The sequence below is a fragment of the Gracilinanus agilis genome, chromosome 2 (assembly GCF_016433145.1).
Source record: "Gracilinanus agilis isolate LMUSP501 chromosome 2, AgileGrace, whole genome shotgun sequence".
Lineage (NCBI taxonomy): Eukaryota > Metazoa > Chordata > Mammalia > Didelphimorphia > Didelphidae > Gracilinanus > Gracilinanus agilis.
The window spans coordinates 161040438-161053639 of NC_058131.1; positions in this window are offsets into that span (position 1 = coordinate 161040438).

Below are 13202 nucleotides of genomic sequence, written 5' to 3' on the forward strand. Positions count from 1 at the left end.
TTTAAGGTGTGGTCTCCAGGAATCAATCAGATCAGCTTGATTCCATAATTAAAATAGACTCAAAAGTCTGTATGGCTTGATTGATAGTTTATTTACAATTATGGAATCAAGCTGATCTGATTGATTCCTGGCGACCACACCTTAAATATTACTTTCAGTCTCTATTATTTTTAATTATTACAATATACACATAGTTATATTGTTGTGAGGTTTATTTAGCAATTAATTTAGTAATAGTGTTGGACCTAGCAGGAAGGCTGGATGATTCCAAGATGGAATGAAGGAGCAGGAAGTGGGCTTGTGCTCTGAGAGAGACTCCATTAGTGGTTGGACATAACTGTTGCTAACCCTGAGAGATCTCAGAGTTAGGGAAAAACTGCATCCAGATTCCCTGGGATCCTGAGAGTTGAAGGCTTTCAGCAAGTGGACAACAGACCTGCAGAGCAGCACCAAGTGGGGAAGTGGTTTGGGATCTGGTGGACAGCATTTCAAACTCACTCTCCCTACTGGGTACCTTGGATCACCTGGTGGAGTTGGCTCTTGGCATCCTGTGACCATCCTTGGATTACCGTGAGACCCCAAAGCCACCCTCAGGCCCTTTAGCTGAGCTGACCAAACCTGGCTGGAACCAGGTTGGAAGGAGCTTTCCCTGTGACTTCAGTACTGCTTCCTTTGGGCCCTGCCTGGCTTAGGTCAATAGAATAGTGTAGTTAAGTCCTTCCCTGCCCCCTGTGGTTTGCCCTTAGGTTATAAGTATAGAATCCCCTATCCCATCCTTTATTTAGTTACCCTCAATTAAACTGTATAAACTTTTACCTTTGCTTGCTGGTTCCATAGACCCTGGCCTACAGTGAGCTGGGTGACCATTGGGCCAACTGCCATTCCTGTGTCAGTTAACCCTGGTCTCCCTATCCTGGTTGGTCCTGTCTCCCCTTCAACCCAGTGTGGACCCACAAACCATTTAGTTACATTTTACTAATAATAATTAACATCCCTTGTGCCTCACCTTTACAATATATAAACATGTATATATTCATTCATACACTTATATATGCGTATGCTTATTTATACATATATCAATATGTGTGCATATTTACACACCGAATATACACATGTGCATAACTCACACACACACACCACATGAGCATGTTTATGCAATCACATGTGTCATATGTGTGCAAACGAGTGTATACTTATCTACACATACATATATATGCATATATACAGGCAATATATGAATAAATGTATCAATAAGTATATACATATACACATGTTTATATGAGTATGTGCTCATGTCCATACAGGTTTGTGCATACCTAGATGTGTGTATACACAATCATACCCTTCTATCCTCTCTATCAATGATCTCTTTAACTACCATGGGCTGAATTTTTATCTATGTTTAGATGATTCCAAATTTACATATCCATCCCCAGTCTCTCCTGAGCTTCAGTCCCACATTTCCATCTTCCTAATGAGTATTTTCCATTAGATGCCTTATAGACATCTTTTTTTGAACCCTAATATCTTTTATATATATCCTTCTTATAGGGCTAGGCAATGGGGGTTAAGTGACTTGCCCAGGGTCACACAGCTAGGAAGTGTATGAGGTCAGATTTGAACCTGGGACCTCCTGTCTCTAGGTCTGGCCCTCTATCCACTGAGCCATCTAGCTGCCTCTCCTTATAGACATCTTAAACTTAACATCTCTAAAACAAAACTCATCTTTTATTCAAACCTATCCTTCTTTCTGACTTCCTTATATCTGTTGAGATTCCTGCTATCCTTCCAGACTTCCAGATTCACGACCTTAGAGTCATCCTTGACCCTTCCCTTTCTGGCATTACCCCACCCCTCCATCTATTGAGATGTCATGTCTTATTTATTCTATCTTCATGTCAGATCTCACATTCATGGACTTCATCCTGAGATTTAAAAGCTTAATTAGTCTCCATACTTTATGCCTCTCCTCTCTCCATCTATTATCCACACAGCTACCAAATTAATATTGCTAAAGGACAAATTTGGTCATGTCATTACTCTACTCAAAAAGCTCCCCAGCTCCTTCTTTCTTCAGGATAAAATACAAACTCTTCTGATTGGCATTCAATTCCCATTACAATCTGGCTCCAGCAAAGCTTCCCAGGCTTATATAATACATTATTCCTTTTTACACATATGATGCAGAAGAAAAACAAAACCAGCATTCTTGTTGTTCACACAGTACATTTCATCTCCCATCTGCATGCCTTTGTGTGGACTGTCCTTCTAGCTCAGAATGTCCTCCTTCTTCACATTAGCTATTTAGTCAGTCAACAAGTGATGATAAGTTTTTATTATGCACTAATGTCTATGCTAACTGCTGGCCATTCAAATGGCAAGCAGGAACTGAGGCTGAGATCTCATCTTCCATTGAGTCTGAAGAGTGTGGATTTTAGATCATTGTTCCTCTATCTCTTCTGCACTCCTGAGAGCACAAGGGTTGTCCTTCTAGTCCTACTGGTTCGAGCCCCCATTCTAGCATGCTTTTAGTTGTGATTATGGGTTAATAATCAATTTAGACAGTCAGTCCTAAGTAGTTTTTAGAAGGGTAAATTTATTAAGATGGTATGGTAGGAAAAATTGGCACTAAATATTTTTCCAAAAACCTATCACATGTTGTCTCACAAACATAGATAGAATCTATTTGAAAATGGGCACAAACTTAGAAATCACATGTTGCAAAATGGTCATTCACACTTCTAGAAGTCCTTTTCTCTCCCTCATGGAGGTGTTTTTAGGAGTTCCCCTTAATTTCTGGGTAGTTTCTTTGCTGGGATCTTTGTAAAGATATTAATCAGCACCCTGTCTACTTCTGCCTCCTGACACATGAATGGGAAGTTGGGAAGTTTATCAGATCTCTAAAATTCTAAGTGCATGGATAGGAAAGAGGAGAGGAGAGCCATTAGGAAAACTTTATTCTCGTTTGCTGTTTGCTACAATCAGAATATCTCAGTTTTATACTTTTATTGTTTTATTGTTTTATTGTTTTATTGTCTGACCCTTTGTGATCCCATGGACCATAACAATCCATGGGGCTTTCTTGGCGAAGATACTGAGAAGGTTTGCCATTTCCTTCTCCAGTGGACCTTTTGCCAGGCTATCAGAGGTTAAGTGATTTGTCCAGAGTCATGCAGCTAGGAAGTGTCTGAGGCTGGATTTGAGCTCAGGACTTCCTTATTCTAGACTCAGTGCTCTAACCAATGAGCCACAGCGGCCCTGCTAGTTCAATGATGTCAAACTTAAATAGAACCTGGGGCTGGTAAACCATACATATATTGACTTAGAAAATCACATAATAAAATTTATATTTAAATAATATAAATTTATTTATTTTATTAAATATTTCCCATTTATACTTTAATCAGGTTTCAGCCACACTGGGGAATATTGGTTGGCCCAATGTTGACACCTCTAGGTCTTTATAGAAGACCTACAGTTATGTGCATAAGATTCTTCTACCAACATGAAGACTTAATGGGACCATCATTTCAGTTCATTCAGTGACTCGTCAAAGACATCTGAATTGATACTTTTAAATAATTAGTTATAATTATATAAGAATGCCTTCGATTGATGATTCAATCCAAACATGTTCACATCTGGTTAAAGTCCCATGTTATCACTCATATTAGGTGAGGTGCAGTAACTGATCTCAGGACTCGATGACCTTTTTCTCTTTCTTTTATACTAAGAAAGGCAAAAACATGATCCTTATTCATGCAAATAACCCTGTACATAAGATATATCTATAGAGAAATGGAAGATAGTTTCAGAGAAGGGACTGAGGGAGTAGGGAAGACCTTCTGCAGAAGATGGAATTTGAACAGTGAGAGGAAGGAAGTCAAAGATGTTAGGGGCTGGAGGTGATGAAGGTGAGCATTTTAGGGTTGGGGAACCTCCACTTCATGAAATCCTTAGCTCCCTTCAAAGTTCATCTCAATCATCTCCTAAATGAAACATTTGGAAACTCTATTCCTATTCCCTCCCCAGCATAGAAAATTACTTTTTACTTATGGTACAGGTTATTCTAGGAGGCTCAGGAAGCTTTCCTAAGGCCAGATAAGAGCATGAAGCAAATAATTGACCTGGCACAAGCAAAGGATATAGGGATAGGTTTACTTAGCTTATAAGGATATGGTTCTAGAATATCGAACAAGAACACATCTTTCTGGCCTTGGTTCTGGTCTAATAATCACTGCTCTGGTGCTTAGCATAGTACTTGGCATGTAGAAGGTACTTAAAAAATGCTCATTGACTGACTGACCTCCCATTGTCTTCCTTTTTCCTCAGGCAGTGCCTCTAATGGCTGGTATGATCCACATGGAGTAAGAGAATGAATAGCTCTGAGGAGGTACCTTTCACCCTGTACTGTTTCCCATGTGCACATATGGGGGAAAGGGGTTGAGATGGAAATCCTATCAGATACTACATCACCAGGACATTTATGTGTGAGGCAGAGACTTCTACATTCTCACTGTCTCTTTAGGAAGGGAAGCTGTCCATCAGAAATCCTCTAATTCCCAGTGCTTTGTTACCTTCTCTGCTCTATGCACTAGGTTATTTCCATTTGAAATCCTCTCTGTTTGACCTGCTTTTTCTCTCGAAATGTTTACAGGTCTGATTGTACATATGTCTGCCACATGTATAAATGATCTTTAATTAAAATAATGTAAACACTTTAAGTATAGAGATTCTTTTTTTTTTTAATTTTTAAGTTTTTTTTGGTTTGTTTTGTTAAAATTCCCAGGTCACTTCTTCCTTCCTTCTCACTCTCTCCCCTCCCCACACTAGAGAAGGCATTATTTGATAAAACAATATATGTGTTTATAAAACTATGTCTTGCTTGTTTCTATTTATCAGTTCTTTTTCTGGAGGTGGACACATACAAGGCGTTCTTCAAACAATGTTTATGTTGCTGTATGTAATGTCCTCGTGGTTCTGCTCATTTCACTCTTCATAATTTCATGTAGGCTTTTCCATTGTTTTTAATTAACCTGCTTGAACAAGGAGAATATGGTATATAGCAGTGATTCCCAAAATGGGTGCCACCGCCCCCTGGTGGGTGCAGCAGCGATCCAGGGGAGCAGTGATGGCCACAGGTGCACTTATCTTTCCTATTAATTAATTAATAGGAAATTCAAATTTCCTATTAAAATTAAAAAAAAAATTAATTTCCAGGGTGCTGAGTAATATTTTTTTCTGGAAAAGGGGCGGTAGACCAAAAAAGTTTGGGAACCACTGGTGTATAATAACAGTAATACTGTACAATGATCAGCTGTGAAAGACTTGGGTAATCTCAGCAAAGAATGATCCTGGAGAATTCTGAAGGACTCATGACAAAGAATGCCATCCACCTCCCAAGAAAGAATTGTTGGAGTCAGAATGTAGATCAAAGCATACGGTTTTCCCCTTTAGTTTATTTATATTTTTATCTTGGGGTGTTGGTTTTATATGAGCATTCTCTTATAACAATGGCCAATATGGAAGTGAGTATTGCATGATAATACATCTACGACCCAGATTAAATTGCTTACCATTGCCAGGAGGTAGGAGGGAAGAAAGGAAGAGAGACAATTTGAATCTTATAATTTTGAAAAATGTATGCTGAAAATTATTACTTGTGATTGAGAAAATAAAACATCAAAAATAAATTTAAAAAATAACCTGTTGATCATTTTTTACAGCTCAGTAATATTTCATCACAATCATACGTACCAACTTGTGTAAACCCAATTGATGGTTATCCTCTCAATTTCCAGTTTTTTTGCTATCATAAAGAGAGCTGCTATAAATATTTTAGAACACATAGATTCTTTTGCTTTTTTTCCTGACCACCTTAGGAAATAAATCTTATATTGGAATTTCTGAATCAAAAGGTATATATAGTTTTTTTTTTAATTTTTTTTTTTATTTTAAACCCTTAACTTCTGTGTATTGACTTATAGGTGGAAGAGTGGTAAGGGTAGGCAATGGGGGTCAAGTGACTTGCCCAGGGTCACACAGCTGGGAAGTGTCTGAGGCCAGATTTGAACCTAGGACCTCCCGTCTCTAGGCCTGGCTCTCAATCCACTGAGCTACCCAGCTGCCCCAGGTATATATAGTTTTATAACTCTTTTAGTATAATTCTACCTTGCTCTCCAAAATGATTGGATCAGTTCACAGTTCCACCAACACTGTATTAGTATCCCTATTTTTCCACATCCTCTTAAATATTTGTCATTTGCCCTTTTATCATTTTATTCAGTCAAGGATTCTTGTTGGGGGGTTGGGGATTTTTGTGTCTCTAATACCTTGAACAGTGCCTAATGCTGGTAGGTGCTTAACAAAGGTTTGCTAATTGGCTGAGCCCCTTAAATGTTTGTTGGATTGAACCAATTTATATTTCATTTATTTTTTAAAGCTCAGTTCAATTCTATTAGATGTATTTAGACACTATCAATGTAAGTTTTACTGATATATACAATAAGATTGCTATCAGTTAGTCAATCAATTAATCATGACACTGTATTTAAGTACTTGGAATATAAAGAAAAAGGGGGAAAACACCAGTTCATGCACTCACGGAACTCACATCCTGCTGGAGCAGACAACTCACAAATAACTATGATGAATAGGATAAATAAGACTACTTAGAGATAAATCAGAGAGAAGGTACTTATGTGGAAGGCTGGCTCACTGAGCCTGAAGAGCTTCATTTTATAGGTCTGAGGAAGTTCTAGGGGACAAAATTTCCTCTCCTAATGTAGGTCAGCACCTTCTCACCAATTTATAGTTGTTGCAAAGCTTGCAGATTCAACTTAGATGATTGGAATATTCTTGCTCCCAGAAAGGATTCAGTGGGAGATGGTGTGAGAGAAGCATGCTGTGAGGAATAGGGCAGCAGTTTAGGGGGTGGGGATGTGCAAAGAGGCCAAGGGTATCATGAGTAATTAGTTATCAAGAGTATGTGCCAGTCAGAGAGAACTCTTATTTGATTATAATTAATTTGAGTAGAGATAATTATTTGAGTGGTATTTAATAATAGTTAAGTATTGCATATTTAAATGCTATAAGACTTTGAAGAAGTCCTCCATCACATTGAGAAAATTTCCTTTGGGTGATTTGTGAAAAGAAATGAACCAAAATTGCACAGTGAGAAGACATAGACAAATTGTGATCTCTATTGTTCAAGGGAGTATCCACATCACTGAGAGTATAGATCCATTGGAATACTGAAGTAAGTAATAATTTGATGAAGCAGTTAGGTGACTCAATGGATAAAATACTGAGGTCAAATGTGACCTCAAATACTTACTATGTGACCCTAGGCAAGTCACTTAACCTCTGTTTGCCTTAATCCACTGGAGAAGAAAATGGCAAACTACTCTGTTGGTTTTTCCAAGAAAATCCCATAGACCATATTATCCAGGGGTCAAGAAGAGTCATACATGACTCAGTTAACTGAATAACAACAACATAATTCCATCCTTTAAAAGATAGGGGAAGGGGAAACTTCTGAAAAGGGGAACTGCTAGGCTGGACATAATATTGTCCAACAAAGACCATTGCTTGCTGAAGAACATTGCTGGCAACATTGAAGACAAGTAACCACTCCATCATATAGGCAAGATAGGAAAACCAAAGGTAGTTTGATATATGCTATAGATTTTAGAAGGATCATATTTCAAAGAGTGCACAGAAATTATAAGCAAAATACAACAAACCTAATATATTTAAATAGAAGTCTGTTGAAGAAAGGAGAAACTTCTGGTATGAAATTCTGTATACATAAGCAGAATAATTCTGAAGAAGAGAAAAAAGGAGAGGTACCTAAAGATATTAGTTTATGTTCATGGGGAATCCATGTTATTTTTGCCTTTCTGAATAAGATGGAGAAGTATACAGTAAACTTATAGTACACTTTGGTATATTTGAAATAGGTTATTCTGCCCTTTGAGAATAGTCATGACTGGATCAATGTCAGCGTAGTCTTTAGTAGAGGGTCCACAGATCTATCTTTGACCCTATATTGTTCAAGAATTTTGCCAGTTACTTGGATAAAGCTAGAGAAGGCATGCTCATCCGAGGCACAGATGATACCTAGGAGATCTACAGGATAGAACACTGGTCCTCAGTCAAAAAGACCTGAGTTCAAATCCAGTTGCAGATACTCATTAGATATATGACCCTGGACAGTTGACTTAATCTCTGCCTTCCTCAGTTTCCTAATTTATAAAATGGAGGTAATAATAGCACTTATCTTCCAGGGTTATTGTGAGAAAAAAAATAAGACATTTTTTAAAGCATTTTGCAAACCCTTAAGTGCTCTATAAATTCTAGCTATTGTTTTTAGTAGGTGATAATAATTATAGTAATAGTAACAATAACACTTTGGTAGAGCAAGAATATACTAAGTTTTCCAAGAAAAGGTGAATAAAATAAGATGACGTTAGTTGGTTTAATTCTAAGGCTAATCTGGGTTATAAACACTCAGAGTTCCAAAGTATAGAATAGGGGAAGCATTTCTAGATAATAGTCCTCATGAAAAACATCTTGGGTTTTACTGAATGCAAGTTCAGTATGAACCAACAGTGTAAATTGGCAACCAAAAAGCTAGAATTTCATTTAGAGGTCCATAGTATTCCAAAGAAGGGAGGTTCTAGTTTTGCTCCACTTTTCCCTGGCCTCATGTCCAAGTTGATGTTCAAGTCTGTGGACCATATTTTAGAAAGGACATTGATGATGTAGAATATAGCAGTAGAGTATGATCAGAAAGGCAGTAGAGTATGACCCGAATGATGAAAAGACTAGAGTACATGCCACATTGTTGTTGTTTGTCCTTCATTTGTTTTAAACATTTATTAATATTCGTTTTTAACATGGATACATGATTCATGCTCCTACTTTCCCCTTCACCCCCCGAACCCCCCCCCTTCGACCCATGGCTGATGCACATTTCCACTTGTTTTAACATGTGTCATTGATCAAAACCTATTTCCAAATTGTTGATAGTTGCATTGGTGTGGTAGTTTTGAGTCTACATCTCCAATCATGTCCGCCTCAACACATGCGTTCAAGCAGTTGTTTTTCTTATGTTTCCTCTCCTGCAGATCTTCCTCTGAATGTAGGTAGCATCTTTACCATAAATCCCTCAGAGCTGTCCTGGGTCATTGCATTGCTGCTAGTACAGAAGTCCATTACATTCGATTTTACCACAGTGTATTAGTCTCTATGTACAATGTTCTTCTGGCTCTGCTCCTTTCGCTCTGCATCAGTTCCTGGAGGTCTTTCCAGTTCACCTGAATTCCTCCAGTTTATTATTCCTTTGAGCACAATAGTATTCCATCACCATCATATACCACAATTTGTTCAGCCATTCCCCAATTGAAGGACATTCTCTCCTTTTCCAGTTTTTTGCCACCACAAAAAGCGCAGCTATAAATATTTTCGTACAAGTCTGTTTATCTATGATCTCTTTGGGGTACAAACCCAGCAATGGTATGGCTGGATCAAAGGGCAGGCATTCTTTCATAGCCCTTTGAGCATAGTTTCAAATTGCCAGCCAGAATGGTTGGATCAGTTCACAACTCCACCAGCAATGCATCAATGCCCCAATTTTGCCACATCCCCTCCATCATTCATTACTCTCCCCTTCTTTCATTTTAGCCAATCTGCAAGGTGTGAGGTGATACCTCAGAGTTGTTTTGATTTGCATTTCTCTAATTATTAGAGATTTGGAACACTTTCTCATGTGCTTATTGATACTTTTGATTTTTTTACCTGAAAATTGCCTATTCATGTCTCTTGCCCATTTATCCATTGGGGAATGGCTTGATTTTTTATACAATTGCTTTAACTCCTTGTATATTTGAGTAATTAGACCCCTGTCAGAGTTTTTTGTTATAAAGATATTTTCCCAATTTGTTGTTTCCCTTCCGATTTTGACTACATTGTCTTTGTTTGTACAAAAGCTTTTTAGTTTAATATAATCAAAACCATTTAATTTACATTGTGTAATTTTCTCTAACTCTTCCTTGGTTTTAAAATCTTTCCTTTCCCAGAGATCTGACAAGTATACTATTCTGTGTTCACTAAACTTATTTATAGTTTCCCTCTTTATATTCAAGTCATTCACCCATTCTGAATTTATCTTGGTGTAGGGTGTGAGATGTTGATCTAAACCTAATCTCTCCCATATTGTTTTCCAAATTTCCCAGGAGTTTTTGTCAAAGAGTGGATTCATGTCCCAAAAGTTGGGCTCTTTGAGTTTATCATACACTGTCTTGCTGATGTCATTTACCCCAAGTCTATTCCACTGATCCTCTCTTCTGTCTCTTAGCCAGTACCATACCGTTTTGATGACCACTGCTTTATAGTAGAATTTATTATCTGGTACTGCTAGGTCCCCTTCCTTCACATTTTTTTCATTATTTCCCTTGATATTCTTGATCTTTTGTTATTCCAAATGAAATTTGTTATAGTGTTTTCTAATTCAGTGAAGAAATTTTTTGGTAGTTTGATAGGTATGGCACTAAATAGGTAAATTAATTTGGGTAGAATGGTCATTTTTAATATCTTAGCTCGTCCTACCCATGAGCAATCAATGGCTTTCCAGTTGTTTAGATTCAGTTTTATTTGTTTGGAAAGTGTTTTATAGTTGTTTTTGTATAATTGCTGTGTTTGTTTTGGTAGATAGATTCTCAAGTATTTCATATTGTCTAGGGTGATTTTAAATGGTGTTTCTCTTTCTACCTCTTGCTGCTCTAATGTGTTGGAAATGTATAGAAATGCTGATGATTTATGTGCATTTATTTTGTATCCTGCAACTTTGCTAAAGTTGCTGATTATTTCTACAAGCTTCTTAGTTGATTCTCTAGGATTTTTTAAGTAGACCATCACATCATCTGCAAAGAGTGATAGCTTGGTCTCCTCATTGTCTATCTTGGTACCTTCAATTTCTTTTTCTTCTCTAATTGCTACTGCTAGTGTTTCTAGTACTATGTTGAATAATAGAGGTGATAATGGGCATCCTTGTTTTACTCCTGATCTTATTGGGAAGGCCTCTAATTTATCCCCATTGCATATGATGCTTGTTGTTGGTTTTAGGTATATACTGTTTATTATTTTTAGGAAAGGTCCTTCTATTCCTATACTTTTCAGTGTTTTCAATGGGAATGGATGCTGTATTTTGTCAAAGGCTTTTTCAGCATCTATTGAGATAATCATGTGATTTTTGTTTGTTAGACTATTGATATGGTCAATTATGTGGATGGTTTTCCTAATGTTGAACCAACCTTGCATTCCTGGTATAAACCCCACCTGATCATGGTGGATTATCTTCTTAATTACTTGCTGGAGTCTCTTTGCTAGTATTCTATTTAAGATTTTTGCATCTATGTTCATTAGGGAGATTGGTCTGTAGTTTTCTTCCTCTGTTTTTGATCTCCCTGGCCTTGGAATCAGTACCATATTTGTGTCATAAAAAGAATTTGGTAGGACTCCTTCTTTGCTTATCATATCAAATAATTTGTATAGTATTGGGATTAGTTGCTCTTTGAATGTCTGATAGAATTCACTTGTGAATCCATCAGGCCCTGGCAATTTTTTCTTAGGGAGTTCTTTGATGGCTTGTTCAATTTCTTTTTCTGATATGGGATTATTTAGGTATTCTATTTCTTCTGCTGTTAATCGAGGCAATTTATATTTTTGTAAATATTCATCCATCTCTCCTAAATTGTTATATTTATTGCCATATAATTGGGCGAAATAGTTTTTAATGATTGCCTTAATTTCCCCTTCATTAGAGGTGAGGTCTCCCTTTTCATCTTTGATTCTGTCAATTTGGTTTTCTTCTTTCCTTTTTTTAATTAGATTGACCAGTACTTTGTCTATTTTATCTGTTTTTTCAAAATACCAGCTTCTAGTCTTATTAATTCAGTAGTTCTTTTACTTTCGATTTTATTAATTTCTCCCTTGATTTTTAGTATTTCTAATTTAGTTTTCATCTGGGTATTTTTAATTTGCTCACTTTCTAATTTTTTGAGTTGCATGCCCAATTCATTAATCTCTGCCCTCCTTAAGTTGTTAATATATGCACTCAAGGATATAAATTTCCCCCTGAGTACTGCCTTGGCTGCATCCCACAGAGTTTGGTAGGATTTCTCATCATTGTCATTCTCTTCAATGAACTTGTTGATTGTTTCTATGATATCTTCTTTGACTAATTGGTTTTGGAGAATCATATTATTTAATTTCCAATTAGTTTTTGATTTGCCTGTCCAGGTGCCCTTATTAATAATTATTTTTATTGCATTATGATCTGAGAAGGTTGCATTTATTATTTCTGCTCTTTTGCATTTTTTGCAATGTTTCTATACCCTATTACATGGTCAATCTTTGAGAATGTACCATGTGCAGCTGAAAAGAAGGTGTATTCCTTTTTGTCCCTATTTATTTTTCTCCACATATCAATTAAATCTAATTTTTCTAGGACTTCATTCACCTCTCTTACCTCTTTCTTATTTATTTTTTCGTTTGATTTATCTAGATCTGAAAGAGGAATATTTAGATTTCCCACTATTATGGTTTTACTATCTATTTCCTTCTTGAGCTCTGCCAGTTTCTCCTTTATGAATTTGGATGCTATGCCCCTTGGTGCATACATATTGAGCAGTGTTATTTCCTTATTGTTTATACTGTCTTTAATTAGGATGTAATGACCTTCGCTGTCTTTTTTAATCATATCTATTTTCCTTTGGCTTTGTCAGAAATCATAATAGCCACTTCTGCCTTCTTTTTCTCATTTGATGCCCAAAAGATTTTGCTCAAACCCTTAACCTTAAACTTGTGTATGTCTACCCGCCTCATATGTGTTTCTTGTAGACAACATATGGTAGGATTTTGGTTTCTAATCCACTCTGCTATTTGCTTCCGTTTTATGAGCGAGTTCATCCCATTCACATTCAGAGTTACAATTATCAGTTGTGCATTCGCTGACATTTTAGTATCCACCCCTATTCCTACCCCTTCTTCTGAAACTATTTCCTTTTAAACCAGTGGTTTGCTTTGAGCCAGTATCCCTTACCCCCTTCCTTGATTAACTTCCCTTTCTACCCCCTCCCTTATTATTCCACGCTTTTTATTTTTAAAGGCCTAATTAATTCCCTTCCCCTTCTTCTCCC